We start from the raw sequence: 26,673 nt of genomic DNA on the forward strand, positions 1-26,673 counted from the left end.
CAGATCCTAAACTTCAGAAATCTCAGGGGTTTTTGGCTGTTCATCATTTTCCAAGAAAGGATCTAATCCTACCCCCAGGCATCTCATTGTCTTCAGTGGGGTTTTTTTCCCAAGACCAAGCTTCACTTTAGAAAAATTAATGGATACAGCTTCTACTGGAGGCTGTTTGACATCACTAAGGCCATCAGCCCCTGAAAGGCTTGAAGATACTTGAATAGAATTAGATCTAGATATTGATCCATTATTTTAGAGCCCGTGACTCTTGATATATTGTGAAGGAAGCGAGAGCTGAAGAATGTATTTTCAAATGGAAGAGCATCCTTCCTCTTGTATTCCAGTGAAGATCCATTCTGCTATGTCAGAAATAGAAAAAGATGATAATAGATAGTAGAAATGAAATTTCCTTGGAAACTGCCTCATTTCAGGTATGATTCAAATGGACTGATACCCCTTCCGAACCCTCCCTCCATCACTGATACTCTGTTTTGATCCTGGCTGCTGGATCTAAACCCAGTCCTGCTTTCACTTTGTTTAACACTGGAGAATTTCATTGCTGTTGATCCAAAAGGAAAAATTCTAACAGCACACTGTAAGCTTTACTGCTCGTGACTTCAAAATCATGCAGATTTTATTTCATGTTAAGCTAGCAACTGAACTCCTCTAATAAACAGAGTAAAATCTAATTAGGCTACTGGAGGGGAATAGAAGAATTTATACTCCTCCAGACACACAGACATTAGGAATTCTTCCTCAAACACATACTCAAGCTTCCTGGCAGCCAGCCCCCTCAAAGAGTGGCTAATGATCCTACTAATTTGCACTTAGCTGATACTGCAAGGAGTTCCTCAAGGATGGAAAATATACTTCTTCCATGAGATCATGCAGGGCAGCACGGCCTGGTGGACTGTTCACAGAGAGAAAGAAATCCCAGCTCCTAATCCCATGGCTCCCACTCCTCCCTGTGTGGTCTCTCTCTTTCTCTCAGTTTCTCCATGCACAATCTCGCTGTTCATTCATGGAGTTGTGGTGATTACTCACTCCTTTGCCTGTGTTCCCAAAGCAGGAGGCACAATTAAACTGCACTGAAACTCTGTGGTTAGAGACTCAACAGTAACCTCCAGAACATCTGTGGAGAAGATTGACAGCACACAGATGAATTTGGCTGGTTTTCTGGTTTTTCGGTGGGATGACGGGAGAGGGAGAGGGAGATCAGAAAGCACCCAGCCTTGGAGAATTTGACCTCCATGGAAGGGGACACATCTTCCCACAAGAGGCCACACAGCCAGGCTTCAGCCAGCCCCTCGGGGACATCTCCAAGCGCACAGTCATCCCTGGCCTGCACACCCATGGTGCCTCCAAAAGGGTGCTGTGGTGGAGTCACCATCCCTGGATGTGTTCAAAGAACACATGCACGTGGCACTTTGGGGTATGGTGTAGCCCTGGTTCGTGCCTGAGATGTTTCGGTTTTCTGAAATGCCTTTCCCAGGGAATTTTCTGTAAACAAGAGACATGTTTTTGTAACTGTATTTTGTTTACATTCTTTCCCTAGGAAGGACTTCTTCTTGACGTCCCTCTGGTCTGACCAATGCGATTGAAGACGTTGGTCTTCTTGTCACCAATCAAAATGGTCTGTGTAAAAAAGCGTATAAGGGAGACACATCCCAAAAACAGAGGAGTCGTTTTCAACCTTCTGAAGTCGGAGTCTTGTGTCATTGTGGTGTACAACAGCTTCAGTGTGGTGTAGTGGGCATGGTGGTGAGAGGTCAAAGGTTGGGCTGGATGGTCTGGGAGGTCTTTTCCAACCTTGATTATCCTGTGATTCTATGATAACACCTCAAGTTTTTTCTCCTTACAACCAAAAGCAGCTCAGCCAGGCAGCGGGGTCAGGCTTGGCTTCTCCGCTGATTTGGGCTGGGGTTGATGTCTCGTGCAAGGGGCAGGGAGTCCTCCAGTAAATTTCCTCACTGTTCCCTGCAAAGGACATCCCAGATGTCCCACAGCAGTCCCAGCTGTCCACTGACATTGGGAATCATGGGATATATGTCCAGAATTGACTGGGAAAGTGTGAATACCATGGAAGCAACAGGTAAACCCAAGGCATGCAACCCTCCCCAGGAACTGGTGCCCAAGGCTTGTTCCCAAGCCTGTGTGTTTTCCAGCAGTCTTTTTTTCAGGTGGAGAGCTCTCATGTCCTTTTCCAAGGACATGTCATGTCCTTTTCCTCTTCAAACGCGTCTTTTTTCCAAGACTGTTTAGCCCTTCCAGTTTCTTGTCAGAATTGTTCCTATAAAACCATCAGTCATTTCTTTGGTTTGAATGAAGGGCAGGGAGAGAATATAGGAGTAAGGGTTAATATGAAACCAGAATAAAAGCTGAGGGTCGTTCATAAGCAAATAGAATCATGAAATTATAGGATCATAGAATGGTTTGAGTTGGAAGGGACCTTTAAGCTCATCTTGTTCCAACCCCCTGCCACGGGCAGGGACATTTCCGTTATCCCAGGGTGCCTCAAGCCCTGTCCAAACTGGCCTTGGACACTTCCAGGGCTGGGGCAGCCACAGATTCTTTGGATAATGAAGTAGGATGTGACCCAGGCCCTGTTAATCTCAGGAGACAACTTTCCATTGGTGATATTAGGGCAGAGAGCCAGCAGCTCTGGCCCCAGGAGACATAAATGCTTCAGGAAGGACTCAGGTCCTGCTGAGCACAGGTTTGTTCAGGGAAGGGTGTAGCCCCAGGAGCAGGAGGAGAAGACCTTCCTCCTCGTATTTCAGATTTTTAAAAATCAAAACACAAAAAGTTCCAGAAAACAACGACCCTGCAGCGGGCTGAAGCTGATGTATCTTTTTCTAACACATGGAGCTTTTGTGAAATGAAATCCCTGGCCTGAAACCTGGAGGCATCGCTTACTTTTAACTTTTGCTTTATTCAGGCAAACCTCCAGCTGATGTGAGAGAGCACTGGGTCACATTAGGATTTGGCCCACAAGGGCAGAGCAGAGCCAAGCTCTGAATGTCACATAAACATATTAACCGGAGACTTGGCTTCCTCCAAGGTCCCAGGGATGGAATAGGGACGTGATCTGGTCTTCTGTGAGGAATACAAGGAGGTTAAATCTGTCCTGCCTAGAGCATTAAGAGAACAGGATCCAAACATCTGCACAACCATCTGTATCATCTCTTCCTCCTCCTGGAGATGTCTGGAACATCGTCTGTTTTGTGTGACAGGTAGAAACGAGCTAAAAACTGCTTAACCTGTTCTGTGTGGGTGAAAAAAAATGCAGAATTCGCCCCCTGGGTTGTTCACACTGAAGTGGAAAGCGTGTTCTCGCTGCTGCCGAGGTATGAAGAGGGCATATTGTTCATTTAAACCACACTCTATAGTTTTTGCAACAGTAAAGTATTTTTGAAAGTTTACAGCTGTAGGAGAAATTCCCTGGAGCTTATCCGTCAGTTTTCTGCCAATCAGAGAGCTGAAGGCACTCCGGTTTGGGCCCCAAAAGTGACATTTTAGTGTTACACGTCTGAAATTGCGAAGAGGTTTCGAGAGAGCATCCTGACAGGTTTGGAACTCCAGAGAAATGATTTTCTGGTGCCAAGCTACACAGTCTGGGAAACGCTGCACGCCACACTCGCTCCTGTGCCTCTGCCAGAACCCAAAATATAGATTCAAAAGGGAACAAGAAATATGGCTCAGGACTCTGGTTTGAGGATGCATTTCAAGCAGGAGCTCTCTCTCTAATATTTAATGTATGAACTGCTCTCCCAGCCACGAGAATTCCATATAAGAGGGGGTCCATGTTCGAGTAGATCATGTAACAACACTTTGGAGAAAGGGCGAGACTCTGCAGGAAAGAAAATGTCCCAGGCTGACCAAAAAAACATCTCCAGTGTGGAGGAAATGGTGAAACTTGGGCCAATCCCCTCTAAGCCTCTTTAATTTATAAATTTAGAAGTTGTTTCAGAGTGGTTTCTGAAAGGGAAAACACGGGCATCTGAGAAGGTGTGGATGCTGAAGCACTGATGTGGGAGCCATTCTTCAGGGAACAGGAATGCCAGTCCATGCCTGCCTCCGCAAAATGGTCAGAAAGAGGAGATTGAAAGGCCTGTAAAATTATTGCTTCAAAGTAAATAAATAAGTTTTTTTCCATCTCATCACCAAAAGAATGGTTATGAGATGGAAAAAAAAAACCCAAAACAAAACAAAAACCATCTGATTTCTCAGTATTATTTTATTTAAGTAGAGCTGAGAAGAGCTGGGAGAGGAACAGGCCACATTTTTGGTCTTAATTAATGGTTTTAAAATGTTCTTTAATGGGATGATAAGAAGAAAGCATCTTTTAATTAAGGCCTGGGACGAAACAATTTGCAATAACTTATTTTAGCTGTTTAGGGAAGGAGCTGCACTGCCATAGGCGGGTTTATCCACAGGAATATCCCTGGAATGTGATTGCTTCAGCCCCAGTTAGGGTTGGAAAGGGCTCCTTGAAGGGGAACAGCTCCAATGTGGTTCTCATATCTCTCCTGAAGAGCCCTGCCAGGACTCCAGGGGAGAGGATCTCTGAGCTCAGCTCCTTCTGATGTCCTTGAATGTGGGAAGTTTAATATTTTCAAACACTCTGTCACGGATTCGATGACTTTGGCCCAGCACCTTCTGTTTATTGTTAATGAAAGTCAATAGAAGTGTGGAAAAGTACAAAATGTCAACCTATGACCTTGTGAAATCCATGGCAGGAGAGAGCAAAGAAACAAAACCACCCTTTGGTACAGGCTCTGTCCCTCCTGCCGTGTTGGGATCCAGAAGTGAAAGGCTTTTTTTCCTCAGGACTGGGGTTTAGCAAGTCAGGAATTTTGTCTCTCCTTGTTTTCCTTGCAGTTAGTTAAATCCTTAGGCTCCTGTTAACACTGAACTCCAAGTTGATTTTTTGGTGTTAAAATGCTGAAACCTAATTTTCGTTTAACAATTTTCTCCAGGAGGCCAACATCAAATTAGTGTGTTTTCCACTGGCAGCCCCCAGTAATTTGGTAGGCAGGAGGCTCACACATACTTAAGTTATTCAATACATTTTGTTTTACTCTGTACAAGAAACCCAGTCAGAAAAGGCTGATTTATGATATTCCTCAGGTTTCCTGTTACTTTAAACCACCAGCGTCCTATGGCCAAGCCCTTCACAGGCAGCCAGCACATCTGGCCCAGAGTGCTTCTGTCACCTATGGCCAAAATAGGCCGTATTTATAATCAGGTCATCATAGAAAAGAAAGAATTGATTATGATGAAAAGGAGAAAAAAAATTGGAAATCTAAAAAAGCAAATTTATCAGTGGACATTTGTAAATATGTTCGGGTGGGTTTCTTTCCAAACATCCATCCCAGACAAAGAGGAGCCCACAGCACACCGAGCAGGAACATTAGATGTGTGCAATCACCTCTTTCAGCCTAATTATAAATTACTGAACGCTTTGATTTTCCCATTTCACCCATTCCTAATGTCAATTTTGTTTTCCATTTATGCAGACCTGAAGCCAAAGCTCCACAGTGAAATCCCACCTGCAATTCTGCAATGGCCTGTAAAGAAGTGAGTCTGCTCCTCACAAAATTGTGTTTTAGCTGCTCTCCTTAGGGATTTCAGGCTCATGCAGTCCCTGTGTCTGGGTTGTATCTGTGTATCCATCTGTCAAACGGGATCAATGAGCCAAACTCTCCCTAAATATTAACTTCCTACATGTTTCATAAAATAGTCATAGGCAGAAATTTGGCTCGATGTCCTCCTGAAAGGGAAAGCTGGATTGCCTGTCTGTGCTGTAAAAATCATACACAAATCCACAGGGCATCAAATGAGGCTCACAGCACAAATCCTTAATTTTCCTCATAAAACTCCAGGTCTCAAATATGCTGTGTAATAAAGGGAGTGGGAGACCTGCAATGCTCAGGCTGGTCCAGGCTGTGAAGTCAGGCAGTGGTTTGGGGTTTCAGGACATATATACTGGCACGAGCAAGGATTTGTGTGCGCCCCAAAAGGGCACAGGCAAAGCTGTATTTTCTTCTCGGGAAGATGCATCTACAGAGATTCATTTTTAATTAGAGAGTCATAAAAGAAACCTACAGATGATGACCAACAGAGGCTCAGCTGTGTCAAACCCTGGAACGCTGCTGTGGAAGTGGGAGGAGCTGCAAAGGTTCAGCATCTTTGAAAATCTGATCACTGAGTATTTCTAGGCAGCTTCCTCTGCCAAAGGAAAATGAAATCTTCCAAACCTGTGCCAAACTCTGACGTTCATGAGCAGTTCCTCAAGTAGGTTTGGATGATGTAACCAATAATCATGAAACCCTCCTCCACTTTCTAAATTACATCTGGTTGGGATGAATTTTTTATGTGGATAACACAACCAAAACCTGAAGGACTCTGTTTGTGCTAAACCTTATTATGCAGTTGCATAACGACATATAAAATTCAGGAAAAAAAAGGAATTCTGCCTCATGAGGGTGAGCACAGGGTGCCCAGAGAAGTTGTGGCTGCCCCTGGAACCCTGGAAGTGTCCAAGGCCAGGCTGGACAGGGCTTGAAGCAGCCTGGAGATGTCCCTGCGACGGATGGGGTGGCACTGGATGAGCTTCAAGGTCCCTTCCAATCCAAACCAGTCTGGGATTCCAAATGCAGAAAACTATTTAAGCATTTATTTAACTTCAGGCCAACTGTTCAAACCTGTCTTTGGGCTTCAGATTTGTGCCTGAGAGTTGTTAAAACTTCGGGGGCTTTGTGTTCTCTGTGTGTGCCCACCCAGCCAGGCACTTAGAGATCATTGGTAAATATAAAATGAGCATTTAAATACAAATATGGAGGTTACACACTCAAATTTAAAACTCAGCTTTGTTTTTTTGCTGATAGAAGATTCACATTTAATAGAGAAGAGACCAGACAGTGAGACCATGTTGTCCTGGCTCCAGAAAAACTGGGAAGAGAAAACTGAGAGAGAAACTCAAACATGGAAAACAAGAACATGTCAGTGACCACTTGGAGATAACAGGGTAAGAGGGACTTGACTTAGGGGTTTAAAGGGACTCTTATCTCCCAGGAGGGACTGATAGAGGAGGATTAATGGTGTTCAAATACTTCCTGGCAATGACCTTCCTGCAGCCATTCCTTTTCCTTCACAAGGACTTTGTTTGCTCAACAATAGCAGGGATTATAATTTGTTTAGCTGTGATTTTACTTCTTCCTTTTATCAAAGGATTTGAAGAAAATCAGAGCTGGTGGCAGTTCTTGGATTGGCCATGAAAAAATGGCACAATAAAGCAAAAACTGTGAGATTTCTGCAATTGGATCAGGGTTTATGGCATTGATTTCCTGCCATTACAGCAATAAATCTGACCCTTACCTTATGAATCTTTTTTTATTAATCTGGCCCTTCATGTTCATGAAATGCTTTCAGAAATCAGGACTGGACACCGATGTTAATTGGAATATTAATCTTTTTTCTTTAGAGGATTCTCTTGCTTTGCCTTTATATGTGAACGTGTGTATAAAATTCAGGAACATGGAAGAAACTTCATAAAGTTTTTGCATGGGTTCAGGATTTCTGACTTAGACCTGTTCTTCATCCAGGGCCATCAAGTGTCAGCATCAGATTTGTCTTTAAGGGAGGTTGGAGTGAGGTGGAATTTGGTTTCTTCTCCCAAGTAAAAAGTGGAAACAGCCTCAAGCTGTGCCAGGGCAGATTTAGGTTGAATATTATGGAAAATTTCTTCACTGAAAGGTTTGTTAAGCCCTGGGAAAGGCTGCCCAGGGCAGTGGTTGAGTCACCATTCCTGGAGGGATTTATGACACGTGGATGTGTCACCTGGGGACATGGGTTAGTGCTGGGGTAATGGATGGACTCAATGATTTTAGAGGTCTTTCCCAAGCCAAATGATTCCATAATTCTAAATTCTCATTTTTCCCTGCTTTTCTGACTTCACTATAAGTTTTGTTGTTCTTGTTGTTGGGTTTTTTTTTTTGTTTTGTTTTGTTTTTTGTTTTTTTTTTTTTTTTTTGTTTGTTTGTTTTTTTTTGTTTTTTTTTTTTTTTCTGGTAGGATTTTATTCCTTTCATTTTTTTACTTTCAATAATCCCAATGGGGGGAAAAAAATTCTTTGGAAATATTTGAAATATTCTCCACTGGAAAAATAATATTTTTTAATAGATGGATAGTCATGCAAACACCCTGCTGCCTAGCACAACAAAACCAGCCTGGATCCATGGGAATGACTTCACATGGCATCGTGGGGAGGCAGCAGGAGTTTTGCACGGATTTAATACACCAGGTTTGAACCTCTGGGGATGAAGGTTCCAGTTTGGGCTCTGGTTGGGAAGGAAAATAATAAATCTGGGAAAATCGGTGTGGTGGTCTCATTAGCACTCGTTACAGAGATCAGCCACACAATTTGGGGCCCTTGGCAGCTTTTTGCTGGCTAAATCCAGGGCTGGAATAACAAGGTTTACTGCAGGTTAGGCTTGAGGAGCATTGGAAGGGGGAGAAGTTTGCACAAAGCCCGGCTGTGCCCAGGCCAGTGTTAACATTCCCTTTACTTCCATTTGCTCTGAATTCACTCAGATACTTGGATCAAAATAATTTTACAGTTTTTTCTTTAAAAAAAAAAATTTAAAAAAGAAGGAGTAAAAAGGAGACAGACATGTTTTGAATTGTAAAACATGTAACAGAGCCCATTCTCAACAAGTTTTATTTCTGTTCAAGGAAATCCCTGAGGTCTGTCTTTGAATTAGCTGAATTAGGAAAGATGTAAAACTAATCAGAGTGTTGCCATCCTGATACTCCTTTGTCTGAAATGCAGGAGTTTTATCTTCTGGTCAAATCATTATAAACAACTTTATAAAAAGGACTAGTAAATCAAGCAGTTTTCATTTCTTGAAGGAACATTTTATTTTTCCCAATCAAACAACCCCAGCAAATTGCATTTATAAAAAAACTCCCCGTGTTTCCTAAGCAGTTTGCAATGCAGTTTGCTCCACACCACATCTGAGCAGAACAGGGGGGGATGGATGTGTGGAGGTATCCCCCCTTCTCCCTCCCAGGGGAGCCTCAAATGAGCCAAATATTCAGCTGATGTAAATTCAGTGTTGTTCCAGATCCTTTTTGGACATGATATCGTGCATTAAATCAACAGCCAGCCCTCCACAGCCCACCCCATCCCTGGGCCTGGCTGGGGCTGGAATTAAAGCCTGGGCTGCTCAGGAGTTCGTACCCAGCAGCCTCAAAGGATTAATTAGGGCTGATATTTATTTCTTTTGATAGGAAACCCAGATGTGTGCAGCTAAAGGCAAAAGGCAGAGGCAGAGCCATCCTGCTTTTCTTTCCAGTAGCCAGAGGAAAAGCAGCGTTGCCCACCCAGAGTTAAAGAACGGGAGCAGAAAATTATCAGCACGGAACAATTTGGGGGTTCATAATCTGCTAAACCACTTTATCTGGCTGATTATGGACTAATTCAGATAACCACTACTTTCATTTTTTTGTTATGGAATATTGTAAATATATGGATGAGTGTTGATGTGTTTTAGTGTTGATTTATTTGCCTGAAAGCTGGGAAGAAAAAAATGGAGGGAATACTCTTGCATTCCACAGTTACAGGAATAAAACAGCTTGGATTTCATTCTAAACGCATGTTCTTGAGTAAGTTAGAAGAGCACCTGTCCATTCATTAAGGAGATTACTAAGACTGGAAAACAGACAGTGAAAACATTTTAAATCATGATGAAGTGCGGCACCACCCTTGGTTCCCACAATGGAAAAGTCATCTCCATCAGGAAAATGTAACTCAGGTTTAGAAAGGTGCTACACTTAGAACATTTTTGAGTGCCATGGGCACCACTTTGGCAATATTATTTCACTCAGAATATTCCCAAAATTTAACCAGGATCAGCTGATTTCACGTGAACCATGGAGCACTTTCATACTCTTGCAGAATTTCTTTGTCAGGCTTTTGTTTCAGTGGGAAAAATGATCCAGTCCCATAAATATCATTTTGATTTCTTCATTATAGAAAGAAAAGAAGCAAAAAGGAGCATTTCCAGCCTTTAAACATAACCTGATTTTGGTGTATTTAAGTTATTCATTCCCAGCCTGCAATTCCCCTTCTTTTCCAGTGATAAGATGTAAGCAGTAAATCTCCAAGGAGTAGGGATCATTCCAAAAAATATTATTGAAAAGAAACATGGAAAGATCAGACTTTTAAATCATTTCTTCCCTTATTCCATTGGAAAGAAAACTCTGAATACTTTCAAGATAACAATCCAATATTTTCCGTAACAATTTCTATTTGTTTCTCTTTTTTTGTTTGTTTGTACCTGAGCATTGATTCCTAGTGATGAGACTCCCACGGATTTCGCTGAGTTTTGGATTAAATTCCTGGGCAAGATCTGAGCCAGTGATGTAATGATACAAAACTGGAGAGCCCATTCCTTTTCCCTGATGCAGCCAGCACATTATACTGGAGAAATACAACATTTTTCCCATCCGAATAATTCCTATAGAAATGCAAGGAGCCCGATTTTTCTCTCTTTGTCACTGATCGCATCAATCTGTTTTACACTATCTTCAAGAGTTTAGTCTGCAAGGGAAAAAAAAATGGGCTGGAAAACAACAGAGTCACTTTTTTTCTCTTTTTTAAAAAAATTGTTTTGGATGTTTCTGATATTTGTTTTCGGGAGAGATGTCCAAAGCGGGATTTTGCATCGTTTCCCGGAGCATTTCCCCTCTTCTTTGCAGCTCGTCAAGCTGCGAGTTTTGTTTTGCCTGGGGTCATCTCCACACCTCAAAATCAGCTGAAAAAATAAGAACACTCTTTTTTAGCTCCTCCAGTTGGTGCAAGACGCCTCGGGATTGAGGGGAAAAGTGGGGGGGAAAAGGCAAACCCGCTGTTTTTGGAGTTGGAAAGTGCTACTGGAGGTGTCCTGCTCCCCTCCCAATGTTCTGGAGAACATCATCCAGGCTGGGCAGAGCCCTGGGCTCCAATCCCTCTCTGCTCCCCCCAGGTCGCTGCTCCGCTTAATCCTGTCAGAAAAGTCTCCAGCAAACATCTGTAATTGCAGGGAGAAAGAACACTGCTGTCTTTCTTTTTTTTTTTCTTTTTTTTTTTTCTTTTCCCTGACTTGACATCTATCAAATTTAGTTTAAGTGTTCCCCTGGGTCAGGCGAGTTGCTGAGCTATAAACTAAAAATAATTAAAATAAAATATTAAAAAAACCTCAGGCCTGCTTGCCAGGAGGGTATCGTTGGGACTTACAGCTCTCAATCATGGATTTCAGAGGGCTGGAGCAGCTGAAATAAGGCAGGCAGGCTTCATGCAGCAAAAAAAACCCAAATTTATTTTGATATTTTGATGCTACAGGCTTGATCCTTGCACTTCAGGACAAAACTAGTCTCTGTAACATGGCATTCAGGATCGAAATTAATTTTTTATTTAATACTGCACTTAATATAAGTTTTACAGCCAAAAGGAAAGGCAGAGAAAGGTGGAAGGAATAGTCCTGCTTAATATCCCAGATAATTAAAAACCTCGCCCTGACAATCCCTCCAAGCCCCCTTCCCATACTATTAAAGATGACTCTGCCAATTTATTGACCCCCAGCTGATGGATCAGCCGTTCCCCAAAATTGGAAATTCTGGTCACAATGACTTCAAGTTTGGCCGCAACCCGCCCAGACAGACAGCATGTTCCCAGACTGGTCACATTCATAAATGTCATAAAAAACATACTTGTTCTCTGACATGCACAGAATAAAATCCTCCACCAAGACATCTCTAACCAGAAAGGCATGAAGGAAAAATCTGCGAGCACGTGACGGGGAATGAGGGCTGCCCCGAGTGGTGTTTTGACATTGGTGGAAGTAAAACCGAAATAAAAACTTCTCCAGGCATAACTGGAATATTGGCTTTGGGTTTTTTTGTTGTTTTTGGGGGGTTTTTGGGTTTTGTTTTGTTTTGTTTTGTTTTTTGTTATTCTTACAAGCTCAGAGAAACCACGGCGGGGAGGAGTGAAGCAAAGAAAAAAAAAATCAGTCAAAACACGGGTCAAAGTTTTTGTGTGAGTTGTTGCAGTGTAGGTTGAAAGAGGAAAAAAAATGAAGTCAAGGATCACGTTCAGGGGGGCTGAGGAGAATCAATCATTGAGAGGTGCATGACAAAAAACAAATCTTTGCATGCCAGCAAAGAATTAACCTGGGTTGTCTAAACGAGTCTGTTTGCACTTAATGATTTGCATCTCATTATGCATCATCCGCACTTTATGGAGTTATTTTCACCTCTAGTGAAAAAAAATTATGAATTTTCATCTCATCTTTTTCATGTTATCACTGCTAGACACTCCTGGAAAACTATTTTTTTTAAAAAAAAAAGGTGGGATTATCGATACTTTTACATTTCTTTCAAAAGCTGGTAAATTCTTGCTCCTGTGAACACTCGAATACAGCAGGATTCTCTATTTGCTGATGACAAAGCCAAAAAACGGAGAGGATTGCCCGCACTTAACCTTCCAAAAAGAGAAAATTGATCATTTCAAGCCCTAAAAAACAGGAATTTTTTTTTTTGAAGTGTGGCACTGCAACTCGCTCTAAATCAAAACCAGACGCAGCATCATTATTCTGTTCTTGTCAGAAATGCCGAATAACACCCTCCCCAACTTTAACCCGGGACTGTCACCTCCAGAAGGATTGCACTCCTTGGACACAAATTCCTTCCCTGCTTCGTGGGGCCACCTCCCTCGCAGAGGGGATGCCCTGGAGCAGAGGGAGCTACACCCAGGGATGGTTTGGTCCATGGTCAGGCCGGGATTTGGGAATGAAATGTGCTCCAGAGCACAGACTGGAGGTGGCTGGGAATTTTTCCAAGGCACTTTTTTGGCGGGGTGTCACAGAATGGCAATTTGTTGAAACTGAAACCATTCACAAGGGAAGGTCTGTCTGAACAAAGCTCCCAGCTCAGGGGGGAAAAGCAAAAGCAGAAAAGCGAGTAAGAACACACAAAAAAAATTTTATAAAGGGAAAAAAAGAGTGGTTACAGGAACTGCCCCTTCCCAATAATCCTGGAGGAAAAGTTCAGGGGTCTGGCTGGACGTGACTCTTGCTTTTCTCACTGCAAATGGCAATTTCTGCAGAAGGTTTTTAGAATGAAATTACCAAGTCCAAGTGGAATAGAACAGCAGAAAGGACATTTGCTCAGTCTGATCTCTAGAAATGAACCGTTCCTAGGCTCTCTTAAATTATGATTTTTGACCCATTTCCGAAGTCACGTTTAGTTCTTATTGCCAAGAAGTGCTAAAACACTACATAAAATCGGATTGATTGAAAATACCTGATCCAGCCACACGAGGACATGATTAAACAACCAGTACCTGCAGGAAATTTCTGTCAAACCCATTCTTTACTGGAAATTTGCTCCTTTTGTAGGCCACTTTTTCATAAAACCTACCTGATTTTTTTGGGTTCACTTCTCAAAAAACTGAACATGACAAACCCAGATTATTTCATGTCTTTTAGGCACAATGAAAAAGAAGAAACAATTCTCTACCAGAACTTAGAGGAGCTGCCTCAAGGATGGATTTCCTGAGTGAGTTACCTTAAAATAAGGCAAAATGACTTTAAAATAGTGCTGGAGGGGGTTTTCAGTGAGCAGATGCTGCTGTTTCACCCTTTTTTATGGGCATAACAAAGTTTATGGTTCAGTCACTCCAGGCTCTCTTTGAGGACAGGAATTATGACCTGGCTGTCCTTTGCCACTCATTTCAGTGGGATGTTTTCTGTCCTCTGGGGCTTTGCTTTCCCACCCTGGGAGAGAAGGAAAATAAAAGCAGGCTGAAGTGAACATGCACGTGGTAAAATCAGATTGGATGTGAGTGCAGCTCTCCTGATAGCCAGGACAATTCCTCATTCCAGGATAATTCCTCATTCTTGTATCAGGTCTGGTCTTGGTCTGGGGTAGGCTGAACTTTGGTCCTGATATAAGTCAGGCAGGGAAGACCCAGGAGCTAAAGGTTGGTCCTGAAAGGTGGGAGGATGGGGATCTCTGGTGGACTTGCAGAAGTGGGATTGCACAGGTCATGGAGGCTGCTGGACACCTAGGAAAAAAAAAATAATAATCTGACAACTGCAAATTCTAACTTGTTAACAAGCTGTAAGTAGCCACAGCCAGGAATGGGATGAGTTTAACCCCCGGATCAGTCAAATGGGCTTGAAACAGTTTTTGATTCCATAGGGAGCACCTGACCCTTGCTGGATGCTGCCACCAATGTGGTGTTTGAGCACCTGAATGTTGTTACCCACATTGTGGCTTTCCCCCTCTTCGTGTCTCACATCCAGAGGAAGGAAAAGCCAGGAATTCCTCTCCCTGTGTATCCATGTGCAGAAAGAGAGGCAGATGTTAGGATGTCCTTCCTGAAGAAAAGCTCTATCTCCTTTCACCTCAATATTCCTTTTCTGCTTGTTCTTCCCTTGCCCTTAGCCTGGAGAAGGAGCAAACAGAGAGAAAGAAAAGAAAGGAGAGGAATATTCTGCCTGGATTGGAAAAGTCATCTTTTCCCAGGAGCAGCGTAATAACATTAATGGAAGGGAGAACGGGAAAGAGGAAATGTTTCGCTAACGTGGAGAATTTCTGGCCTGGGTTCTTTCTGAGGCCTGTTTGTCAGGGAGAAAAGGAAATTGGTGGCTGGATGAAATATGAGCTGATGCAGCTGCAATGCCTTTAAATACAAGCTTTTTTAGGCACACTGGTGCTTCAGTTTGGGGATATAAGCAGATGCTGAATGCCTTTCCCTACTTCACATGGGGCCTTTGCGTGCTGTGGTTTTAAGGCCAGTGTTCAGGTGATAAAAAAAAAAAAAATAAAAAAAAATAGGAGGGGTAATGAAATGTCATTTTTGGAGAGGCAAAAATACTTCAGGCTCTTTGGCGTAAGTCATAAAGGGCTTTTTGTGCACGGGCAGTCAGTGCAGTGTCAAGAGAAATCACTTGCACAAGGTGGAGTAACACTATCTGAAATTAAATTCTGGCCTCCATTTACAAGTAACACTTTAAGGTTAAAAAAAAATAATAAAAATAAAAGCTTTTTTCTTCTCGAGGAACTGAGGAGAACTAAGAGACGCCCCCTCCTCTCCTCCAAAAACATGCCCCTGGTGTTCCTGCCATCCATAACATGGCGGGCCCAAGCACGGGGTAATTAGCAGAGTTCGTCAGCCAGCCCTAACGAGCACACTTTGTACAGTGGGGTGAAACCTGGCTGGAGGTTCAGGGCTGCTCTGCTCTGAAAGGGCTGGGATTGAGAAGGTTTGAACTCTCGTGCTCCGGCTCTCCGGGCTCTTTGAGCCCGACTCCTATTTACACTGAGTTTCCTCAGCATAAAGGGGCCTTCAAGTGGGCATGCAGTGAAGGAATATTTCAAGGCAAGGAGCATGCAGAGCGGGCTCTGGCTCCCCTCCTTGCACCTTCCTTGGAACAAGCCCCTCACTGTTTTCCTACGAGGGGGAAATGCCAGATGTAGCTCCAGTCTGAGGTGGAGGAGAAAGGCTCGGGCTCTCAGCCCTATTGAAGCTCTTTTGCAGTGCATTACCACAGCTCCAGGACCTAAATAATTACTCAGAAGTGGGTTTGGTTTTTTGGTTTTTTTTTCCCTGAATTTGCTTTTTTATTCCTGCTCCTGAAGGCCCTGTTTCTTACTCTTTCTCCATTCAAAAGTTATCTCTAGTTGGTCGTCTAAGGTGGAAGCTGTGCTGAAATGCCCTGGAGATGTCATTGAAATATAAATAGCAAATAAATGATTAAAAATAGTTTGTCCTCTTGAATGGTTGCTTTAGAATTTAAGGATTATTCCTGACTTAGGAGATCTCCTTGGCTCGGTCCTGGTGGGACATTCAAATTATTTTTAAATGCCAGCCCACGTTCCTCACTCACAAGGAAATTAAGGCACATTAAACATGCTGCAAAATCTGGCTTTTTGTCCAAAGACAGTCACAGGGTTTTCTGCGACAGTATTTATGAACTAAGACTCTCATCCAGTCCCCCAAAGTCCCCGAATTAAATGTCTCTCACTATTTTTAGCTGCTCCTTTTTCCAAGCAAAGATCTTTCAAACCATCAAATAATCTCCCAAAAGATGTGTTGGAACCCTGGTTTGGCCAGTTCAGTGCAGCTGAACTGATTAATGTCGGTGGTTGTCATTTTTAGAACTAATTATTTTTAATAGAAAAAAGTCTCCTTTAACCTCCACAACGCTTTCAATACTTTCCTTCTTTCCACATTTTCATAATTTCTATAGAAGGGTTTTGCTATAACTCGCTTTCCCAAAATATCCCGATATTTCATTTCAATCCAATAACCATCTCAGAACGAACACAAATCTGTTTCAAAGCATCAATTTGAAAGGATCTATTTTGACCTTAGAATATTGAAACTCCGAGTAATTGCAAACACAGGTTTTCAACAATCAAGTTTATTTTCTCTGCAGCAAACCCCACCCATGTGCCTGCAGGGAATAGCTGCATTTGCCAAATCCAACTTTTTGGTGCACAGGAGAAGTGGGGTATATAAATAGAAAGTGTAAGCTTTTGGATATACAAAGTGGGGTTGTAATTCAAGGCCTCCCAGCCGGTGGCAACAATTGTCCATGTCTTGTGCGGTGTCAATTTTCCCTCTTCTCTCAGCAAGTCTCCTTCTGCAGTCCCAGTTTAAAGTTTTGGGATTTTGCCTCCTCCATCTCCCATCCCTTGTGGAGCCGCAGTCGTCGGGGGAAGCTGCAGTCCCAAGCCTGTGGCGGGATATGAAAAAAAGAAAAACCACCCCAAAAAAATCCCAAAAAATCCAACCCCCCCGCCCAAAAAAAAACCAACACAAAAAACAACAAAACAAAACCAAAAAAGAAAGCACCAAGAAAAAAAGAAAAAAAAAGGCAAAACCCCCCCCTAAAAAAAAGAAAAAGAGAGAGAGAGAAGTTTTAAGAAAAGCTTTTTAAAGAAAGCCTTTATTTTTTTTTTTTAAGCTTTCCTAAACAAAATCCCAAAAGGCGCATTATTCCGCCTGACGAACAACAACCACCCCTGACAAACAAAAACCACCTTCTGTGGTGGGCAGAACGCAGCGTGTACATGGTGATTTTTGACAGCGAGTTCTGAGGCTGAGCTGGCTCTTGAAACAATTTCCCTGTGTACGCCGAGCTGTTCCAGTTCAGTGCGAGCATATGGCAAACACAGAAACTGCCTGATGCCAGGGCATGACCAAAATCTATAATAATGTTGTTTACTTTCACCAGCTCCGCGAGGAAGAATGTAGCCTCATGCACTGAGACGACCTCGGAGCAGTCACACTTTTGCTTTGTCAATAATTTATCCAAAGCCACTCGTTTTCCCTTTGAAGCATAAGGACTTGCAGCAACAGGGACAAACTCTTCCATGGGGAGTCTCCCGGAGAAATCCTGAGGAAATTCTCTCCATGGAGTTGGTGAGAGCGGAGGGAGGCAGCAGGCAAACCAAGCTTTTGGAGCACCCTTGGCTTACTCTCCTTTTGTTGTCATTTCTGATAAAAATCAGCCTATTCTGAAGTTCTCACAGAGCTTCTCCCACGAAATCGGCCCTTCCTGAGCAGTGCCAGGAGGGAACAAATTTCAGCATCTCGGCGCTGCGCGGTCTGGCATTGGGAGGCTGAGGGCGTTTGGCCACTCCTCTGCGGGAGGTTGCAACACCCTGTGCTCAGGACCGTTTTTGTCTCTCTCCACGCTTTTGTCAGACACTAAAGCTGCCCGAAAGTCGAGGAGCCACGGGACAGGGCAGGCTTTGAAACGCTGGGGAAATAAACAAACTCAACTGGCTGCCTTCGGAAACTCCAGGAAAAACACCCCTCTTCCCAGCCCAAATCAGAGTGCCAGCCAGGGGGAGAGTCCTCGTTTCACTCGGGTTTGGAACATCAGGAAAGAAGAGGGACAGCCTGAAGGGATGGGATGTCCTAAATAAACATCTGTGTTGGGAACAGGAGTGAAGGAATTCAGAGCGGCTTTCGGCGATTTATTGAATAGCTCAGATAAGTTTGCAGATAAGGCTACAAACCCTGATGGCCACAAACGTTCAGGAGATTCCATGGAAATGGCAATGCATAAAGCAGTTCCCCAGTTGCCTAAAAAAGCACCGGGACATGCATTCCAAGCATCAAAGAGTCTGTGAGGAGCTCAGCTAAGTCTCACTCCGGGCACTGAGGAGCAGGACTCTGCATCTGAGAGCGCATTGCTTAAAATCAACATTACCTCTGCTGCAGGCAGTGTTTGCACAGGGCTGGAGCAGGAGAACCTATTGGTGGGGTCATAAATATTTATTTATGGAGGAAGAGAACGTCGCTAATTTACTTTTCCTCCCTTTTACGGTTCCTAATTCACGGTGTCCTCTCCCATTTCTGAGTCAGCAGAGCCACCAAAAAAAAAAAACCACCAAAAAAAACCCAACCTGATAAAAATTTGAGAAACCAATAAACACGGTACCCAAACAGAAATGAGATATTTTTTCAGCAGTTAAAACTCAATTACAGTGAAGTCACATGTTCACCCCACTCAATAGCTCATAAAATGGGCAATGAACTCACCAGGTGCTCAAGCCTTGGATGGATCAGAGAAGGTATCAGGGGACAGAATCCTCCAGGGGATGAAACATTTGGGATTTACTACCTGAGGTTCAGCTTGAGCCTTGATTGTCTCTGGGATGAGGCAGAGCTGTTTTGGACTAACAAACCCAGCTGGGGTCAGTCTGCAAAAGAGAACATCCACAAATGTTAGAAGTTGATTTCGACCCAGGAAAAGGTAAATGTTACGTGAGCATGGAAACATCGCAGGGACATCCAAGGGTTTAGTCTCCAGAGTTCCACACTTAAGAAACCCCTCAAAAACCAGTTGAAAGTAGACATTTACCAATTTACCTGAAGCAGAATTTATAAATCTTCACAGCTTGCAGGAATGGGGGGAGATATTCATGTTTATGGGCAGAGATATTCACAAGAGCAAAATCCCAAAACTAAGGGAGACACTGAAAGCTGCTCCTTTCAGAGACCTTTGGGCCACATTGACAGGTACCACAAGCAAAATCCCAGGTTTTGCTGGAGGCCCTGGAGCATGGGAGGCTCCACATCCCACCATTCTGCTCCTCTTGGAGAAAACCCGAACAGGGAGATTTCCACCCTCAGACCCTCCCCCAAAGGATTGCTCAACGTTTAGTTTTGATTTCTGCATGTGACTCATGCCTGGCTGGGACGGGGCCACTACTAATAACAGAAATGCAGGCATCAGCATGGATCGTGGCCCTTCTTTTCCTTTGGGTTTTTTCTTCCTAGTTTTCCCTTTTTTTAAAAAAAATTTTTTTTAAAAAAATTTTTTTCTGAATACACAGTGTTTCAATCTTTTATTTTCTGGAGGTGAACAATTTTACTGACATCAGGTTCTCTATTCTTTTAGCTCCAACCCCTACAATAGTGTGTTTCCATTAGTTAGGTCCTGCACTGTTTGTTTTTTTTTTTAATTATTATTATTATTTATCTGTTTTTTTTGGAAAATAGAGGGTTTGCCGCAAAGGGATGTTTCCATCAATTCTGAAAGTTCACATTTGAAAGATAAACCACACTCCGCTCACTTGGACTTAAGATTTGTTCCTCTGAGCTGACAATTTACTCTTTCAGCTTGTAACCTAAGATCCTTCTCTCACCTCTCTGGGTGAGTCCAAGAGGATTAAACTTTCTCCTCAGCCAAGAAAGCCCCAGTTTTACCAGCAAAAAATATTCTAAAGAACAGGGGATGAAGGTGGATCTGATCCATTGCCTAACAAAATATGTTAAGTGAATAAATATCACCAATGAAATTAAGTGACTTCAAAGAAAAATGCGTCAAAGAAGTGTTGTTATGCAGATAAACCGACAGTCACATTTAGTATTTCCACAAAGGTCAGTGAAATGATTCCCAGTCTCTACTTTCACGGGATTTTGCAGCTTTTAGTCCAGCTCTGAGGAGAAGCAGAGGTGCCGAAATACAGAAAGATAGGATATCCTCTGTGTGTCACTTTTCCTACTGGAAAGAGGAAATAAAGGAAATCTTGTAAGGAGTCCCATTCTCATGAGCCTTTCAGCTTCTTTATTCAGACCAAATGATCCTGGCTGGTTCAGATAAGGTTACCTTGGCTATTTACCCATTGTGAAGTAAATTATCAAAAGCATTCAGGCTTGTCCATCATTAACAAAGGTTGGAAAATCCAGTCTTTCCCATGCCAGGGTTAAGAAAACAATGTTAAAATCTATTTCAGGATCCGAGAGATGAACAATTCAGCACCACAAGCTTTCTTGTAAAAAGATAATAAGTTTCTCTGCAGCTTTTCTATTTATCCATGCTTTTGGTGTGGAAGTTGTAGAAATTACAAGGAAAATCCTTTCAGTCGGATATTCTGAAACCTTTAACAAATGAACATCTTTTTCTGGGGTGATTTGTCTCCTTGTCCTGTTTAAATTGAACCTTTTGCCTTTCCTAGGGCAGTGCTTTGTCTCGGATGGACAGATTGTGCTCTTCCTTACGAAGCCATGAATCCCCAGCCTTGCTGGTGAGAAATCCCAGTTCTAGGGGAGGGAATCACTGCTTGAGGGAAGATAAGTCCTCAGAGCTCTCTCACATCCTCACAGACAGTCTGACCTGTCCTTTCAGCTGCATGTGACACCAGGCTGAGCTCCTACACCAACAGTCTTCCCCTGCCTTGCCTGAAGGTGCATCCAAAGAGGGATCACGGGAGGGAACTGAGCTCTTTCCCCCAGCACTGCCTGCAGCAGAGGCCCTTGGAAATACCAGCACAAGATTTGTAGCATCGCTTGGTGATTTTTCACTGCTCTACTGTACCTCTGCAGTCAGGCACTCTTTGTTTATTGTGTGCCCTTCTAATCCTGGCACTGTCAAGGCCCGCCCCGTTAACTCCGCGTTATTGGGATTTATGAGCTGTGCGTGGCTAGCACAGTGTTATGACAGTTGGGATGAGATTAGGTTGCAGGTCAACCTGCTCCACATAGCCTGGAACATTTTCAGGTCTCTTCGGAGCTAAGCATGAGGTTTAGACTGAGGAAATCCCAGAGGAGAAGGAAAGGGAGGAATGAGGTGCTCCTCCGTCCTACTCTCATGACACCTCTGATAAATGGCAGGAGAAAACCTCCTTCTTAGAAAGCAGAGGTGGAAAAATAAAAGGCATTTGATGGAGGTGGAGGCATAGTGCTCCTTCTCTCCAAACAAGAAGCCCCCAGACCGAGGGAAAACACACTCACGCTTTCCAGTTCACGCCTAATTTCAGACATAATTTATGAGATCAGAACACCTTGGTGATCAAAAGTGGGCACTTCTTGCATGTTTCTCATTTTTTTCCACTTCACTGAAAACAGTCGGGGAGACATTCAGTCAGACCCTTTTCACACTCCAGAAATCCCAGCTACAGCAGAAATTTCACTGAATTAGAGCAAAAAAGCCTTCTCTGGCTTGCCAGCTCCTGAGCAAATTCTTTTGTTTTGCTGAGCAATTATCTCTTTGTTTGTCCAGGGGAATATCTCATAACTCCCTGCTCACGGAAAGGCTCTGACCTCTGAACGAACCAAAAATAGCCCAGCAGTAATTCCAACAAGCTGCTCAATATCTGCTTTGAAGGCCCTTTTGGATCCACGAGGCAGTACAGCCCACCCCACCATGACCAAGCGGAGCAGGACAAGGAAATGAGGAGCATTTCCCAGTAGGAAAATCAAGTGTTGGGTGGGTGGGAGGAAGGAGGGCTGAGTGTGCTCCCCCATCACTCATCCAGATCTGCTGTCGTTCAGTGCTCACATCCCTAAAATTGTTCCAGCCCAGTTGTGGTTGAGGGAAATATGCTCCGGATAATTCGCTGCAGCCTGTGGACTCTGCCTTGTGGAGCAGGGCCTTAATTGCTCTTTTTTTTTTTTTTTTTCTCTCTCTCTTTCTCTTCTTGCTCAAGTGAATTAATTTAGAAACACGATATAAGTTAATAATAAAATCCCTTACTAAACCACTGATGGCTACGTGCTGCCTGGCTGGGATAGACAAATAGTCCGTTTAGCCTGGAATCCTTTATTGCTTCTGCAAGGGCTCTAATGTGCTTAAATTGTGCAATAATACAGCAGGGAGATAAACGATTCCATGGCAAAAGCCTATGTATTAAACCCTTCCAAAGTGCAGCAGAGTGTGGCAGGCGAGATGATGAAAATAACTGGGTTCTCTTCCAAGCTCTGAAGCTGAATTTCTGCACAACCAGCACTGGGCATTTGGCCCCAGTGAATCCCAGTTCCTTCCTCCTCTTCTCTCTCTCAGCCCCATGCTCGTGCTCTGCTTCCTCCTCTGAAGAATAACCTACAGCTTATTCTTAGCCTATATTTTTATTATCACCTAAATAACACGGCTGTGATACCAGTAATGATTTCAAATGGTCTTGTAATAATTAATTTCAAATAGCTTGAGTGATATTTTGACTTGCCATCCGACCTAAATCCTTCTGCCTAACCTCGCAAGCTACCTGCTTTTGGTGTCTCCCAAGGCACTGAGTGCCAAAGATTAACCATAAACTGCGTGATATTTTTTCCACTGATTTAAAAGTGTTTCCCTTAAAGGCAACGTTATTTTTTTTATTATTATTTCCTTTAATGGGTAAGCAGCCTCATTAGTACCAGGTGATTCATTTAAAGCACAATTACACAGGGAATTCAGCTAATTGATTGGATAACCCTCGATTCCTTTGTGAAAACACAACCCTCAAACCTGAAGTGCTTGGACTTAGTGGTAGCCGTGTACCGAGGAGTTTGCTTTGAAAGCAAACGTTTAGGTTAATGGGATCCATATGATATAAATTCCTAATAACTTTTCCATGGGTGGGCTTATCGAACTGCTTATCATAACACCAGTCGGGCCATTTCAAAGGCGCTTTCTTCTGAGACTCTCTGAAGACTTTTCTTTCACCCCAGATCTACAGAAAACTCCTCTTACTCTCCATTGAGGAAATATTTGAGCTCCCTCTCAGGCCAGTATTCAAAGGGATTCTTTTCCAAAGGGGTTTTTATTAACCCTTTGCCGGCAGGACAGAGTGTTTAACAGAGGTGTGTGATCCTGGGAAGGGGGAGAGCTCTGACCAGGAGGGGTTTATGGTGCTGCTGCTCCGGGGTCCAGGAGCTCACTTTTATGGATGAAACTGGTTGGGGGCTTGGATCAAACCTGGTTCACTTGTCTGGACACTAAAAGAAGAACTCGACATTAATTTGGGCTCGCTCAAACCCAGGGAAGTAAAAGCTGAGCTCTGTGGGTTTAATTAGATCTGTAGAGACTCAAACTACTATTTCTAGAGGAATATTTGAAAGCAAACATCCCCTAAAGAGGCTTTGGGATATTTAGGAATCAGAGAACCAGGGCCACCTGCACTGTTTGAAGATAAAATTTTCAATACAGAGCTAAATCATCTTAGAAGCAAGCAGACAAGCTGTTGATATAACTATGGTTATATATATGTATATTTATATTTTATATATATATTTTTTTTAACATTAAATCCATTTACATCTGCCAAAAATATGTTACGGAAACTTAACTCTTCTCTCTTTCTCCTGATTTATACTAATGTTGACTTTATATTTCCCCCAACATAATTTCTTTATAGAAAAGCGTAAAAATAAGTTAAAATAGCTAAACATGGCAGCAGAATTTTATGTAAATGGACGTGTATTGGCAGTTAAAGAGGGATCCAACATCCTGATAATCTCTGGGAAAGAAGAGCTGCCAGAATCATGGCAGGTATGAAAATGGCCACAGCCCCTACTGAAGGTGGCACAGTAATTCTATCATTATACTTCTAGTACTTCATTAAAACAAAACCATGATCACTCAGCAGAGGAGAGGGACAACATCCTAAAGCACGACCATATGGATAATATTCCTGCTGGGATAACTGCATGGGCTGAAAAAAAAGAGAAAAGATGAGAACCACTCACCGTGGTCATGTTTGGCATTGACCAACGGGGACGTTAAAATGATCTACAAATACGTGGGAAAGGGTGATCAAGAGTAGTGATTTCAAATTACTGAAATAAAATGGAAGAAAGAGAATTGTAATGGTCCAGTCCAAAGGGAAAAACACGGATTATGTTTCAAGGAGAAATTCAGAGACAGACCCGCTTGCTTGCAAGAGTTTCCAGTGGTGCACAGAGCTCAGACCCCTCATGAAAAATAAATCATTGTAAAGAGAAGTGCCGTTGGAGATTTTGGCACAATTTAACCCAAAGATCTGTGATTATTTGATGATTAAAAAAAAAAAAAAGAAAAAAAAAGGAAAAAAGAAATTGAATGAAACTTTGAGCCTTGAGCGCAAAATGTGAAATTGAATTTAAAAACATCATTTTATGCTAAAAGGCTCTAGTATTCACCCTCAGCCTTGTCTGAAATGTTTGGTCCTGCCCTCAAAGCTTGCACAGGGAGTGGTTTTAAGCCCTTAATCAGCTGCCCCACACAACCAATGCCTAAAATAATTCCATTTCACTGCTGCAAACGCTCCCTGTCCAAAATATTATTTTTGTTTTTGACATTTGAGCACTGCATCACCTTACAGCAGAAGGGATAATGGTCTGGCACATCAGAAGCCCTCCAAGGTGATGAGAGGCCAGTGCAGGAGTCCAGCGTGTTGATCTACGGCGTTTCCAAACATTAATTAATGCGGAAGGGAAGTCAACACTGGAAAATCTTAATGTTGACCGTGGTGGGACAACTGAACCCTTCGTAACTCCATAAAATTGACTTTATAACGTCAATTAATGTGATACAGACACCTGGTTCCTCAGAAGGGAAGGCCAGCTTGGAGGTGGGCATGTCACAGGAAGAGGTTGGGGTTTGTTGGCAGGGAGGTGTGGGAGATGCCCGCAGGGTTCTTGTCAGCACTTTGCCCTGGCCAGAGCAGGGGTGTTAAATCACGGGATGCAAAGCCACGTGTCGACACACACGGGTGGGAAAACAAAACACCAGAGGCTCCACAGCCCTGCCCTTCAGGCCAACACTGAGTTTCTTCTCTCTTCGAGGAGAGATGAAACCCTCTGCTCAATGAGAAAAACCCATTGAACCAAAGGAAAGGCCAAAGCCTTTCCAAAAAATAAAATAAGGTTGGGATCGCAAAAGTCTCGGACACCAAGTTATCCTGGAATCCGGCCTCTAGGAGGCCTCAGAAGTAACCAGAACTGGGAACAAGCTGTGATCCCTCATCTTTGGGCTGCAGGATTATTGTGTTAGAGGCTTAACGGGCTTCAAAAAGCGGGGCTGGAGCAGCAGCGAGAGAGCGAGCGGCATTTATTGAGCAATAAAAAAAAAAACCATTACATTTCACGGCCCAGCCAAATCACCCTTACAGAAGCAAATCTCCGTGCTTTATAATGTGGGGTGTAATAAATGCTAATACCATATAGGGGGCCGTTGGAAGGCGGCAGCAGGGCCCTATATCAGGGCGTAATCAAGCCCCCTGTTAAATTAGCATCGCCCTGGTTTATTGTGTGAGGGGAGCGAGCCCGGGGGGCGAGCCCGGCTCACGGGGGGCTGGTTCACCTCCTACACGGCTGCACTCTGCTTACCCTCTCCCAGGGACAGCTCTCCCAGGCCAAGGGTTAGGTTTCCTCCCTAGGATTAAGCGGGAGGCTCATGTCAACAAGGTGGTTGTGGAGATAGAGACAGAGCAGGAAGGACCCGTGAGGCCAGCGGAGAAAGATCCAACAATTTCAAGGCAGCAGATTAATCCTGATAATGCAGTGTTGGGCCATTCCTTTTCCCCCTGGCTGGGTCAGGTTCCCTTAGCAACCACAAAGCCTTTCATTAATAAAATTAAAAAAAAAAAACCATCATAATTTCCAACCCCTGTGCCCTTTTCAGAGGCAAAAAGACAAATTCAATATAAAATGAAAGCCTTGCTTTTTGGCCTTTTAAAACCTTTTTCTCCCTTTCCCACTTTCCCGCCCATAATTCTGTGTTTCTGACCTTCCTCCAGTGGCAGCCATCTCGGGGACACAGGGTACATATGGACCTGATTGTCCCGTGGAGTGAGGAGGGCACAGGGACACCGTTCCCACTGACCTTTCCCTTCCAGGGCTGGGGGACATTAGTGACAGCATCTGCACAGCCCTACCTGTGCCGGGCTGCAGAGCCTCCTTCTTGAACCTCTGTCTGATATTCCAATTATTTTCACTAGCAGAGCTGCCTTCCAGGGTTTCTTTGGAACACAAAAAAAAAGAGGCCCTTTTTATTCCTAACTGAATTTTTTTTTTTTTGCTAAAATTTGTATTTCTGCTAAGATGATTTAGTTGCTGTGTTCTGTGAGGAAGGGGTGGTTAGAAACCAAAGGGGACAAAAATATGGATACATCTGAAGATGCATCAACTTTCAGAAACCAAAACTGAAGAAGAGTTGTTAAAAATTGGAAAAAGTTTTCCATTTGGGGGGGTTTGTCAGTAAGCAAGAACGTTTCTGTGGGAACTCAGGGGTTTTCAGCTCCTTGCAAAAATCAATGGAGAACTCCCACACTCCGACCATCACTTTTTCATTTTCTTCTGGTCATATAACACCAGGTTTCCATTTGCTGGAAATAAATGAGGAAGCCATGGGGTTTCCCTGCTCTCTTTAT

The 26,673-nt window shown here is 43.2% G+C and overlaps 1 long non-coding RNA gene across 1 annotated transcript; it reads left to right on the forward strand.

Annotated features, from left to right (window-relative positions):
- The first annotated feature begins 5,510 nt into the window (after nucleotides 1–5,510).
- On the forward strand, nucleotides 5,511–15,212 carry LOC136295799 (uncharacterized). The gene is made up of 4 exons (XR_010722801.1): nucleotides 5,511–5,574; nucleotides 6,885–7,024; nucleotides 13,527–13,596; nucleotides 14,488–15,212. It is a non-coding gene; the product is annotated as an uncharacterized lncRNA (long non-coding RNA).
- Nucleotides 15,213–26,673: the final 11,461 nt, after the last annotated feature.

Source organism: Chamaea fasciata, unplaced genomic scaffold (genome assembly GCF_029207755.1).
Source record: "Chamaea fasciata isolate MVZ Bird 193981 ecotype frontalis unplaced genomic scaffold, bChaFas1.0.hap1 SCAF_12, whole genome shotgun sequence".
Taxonomy (NCBI): Eukaryota; Metazoa; Chordata; class Aves; order Passeriformes; family Sylviidae; genus Chamaea; species Chamaea fasciata.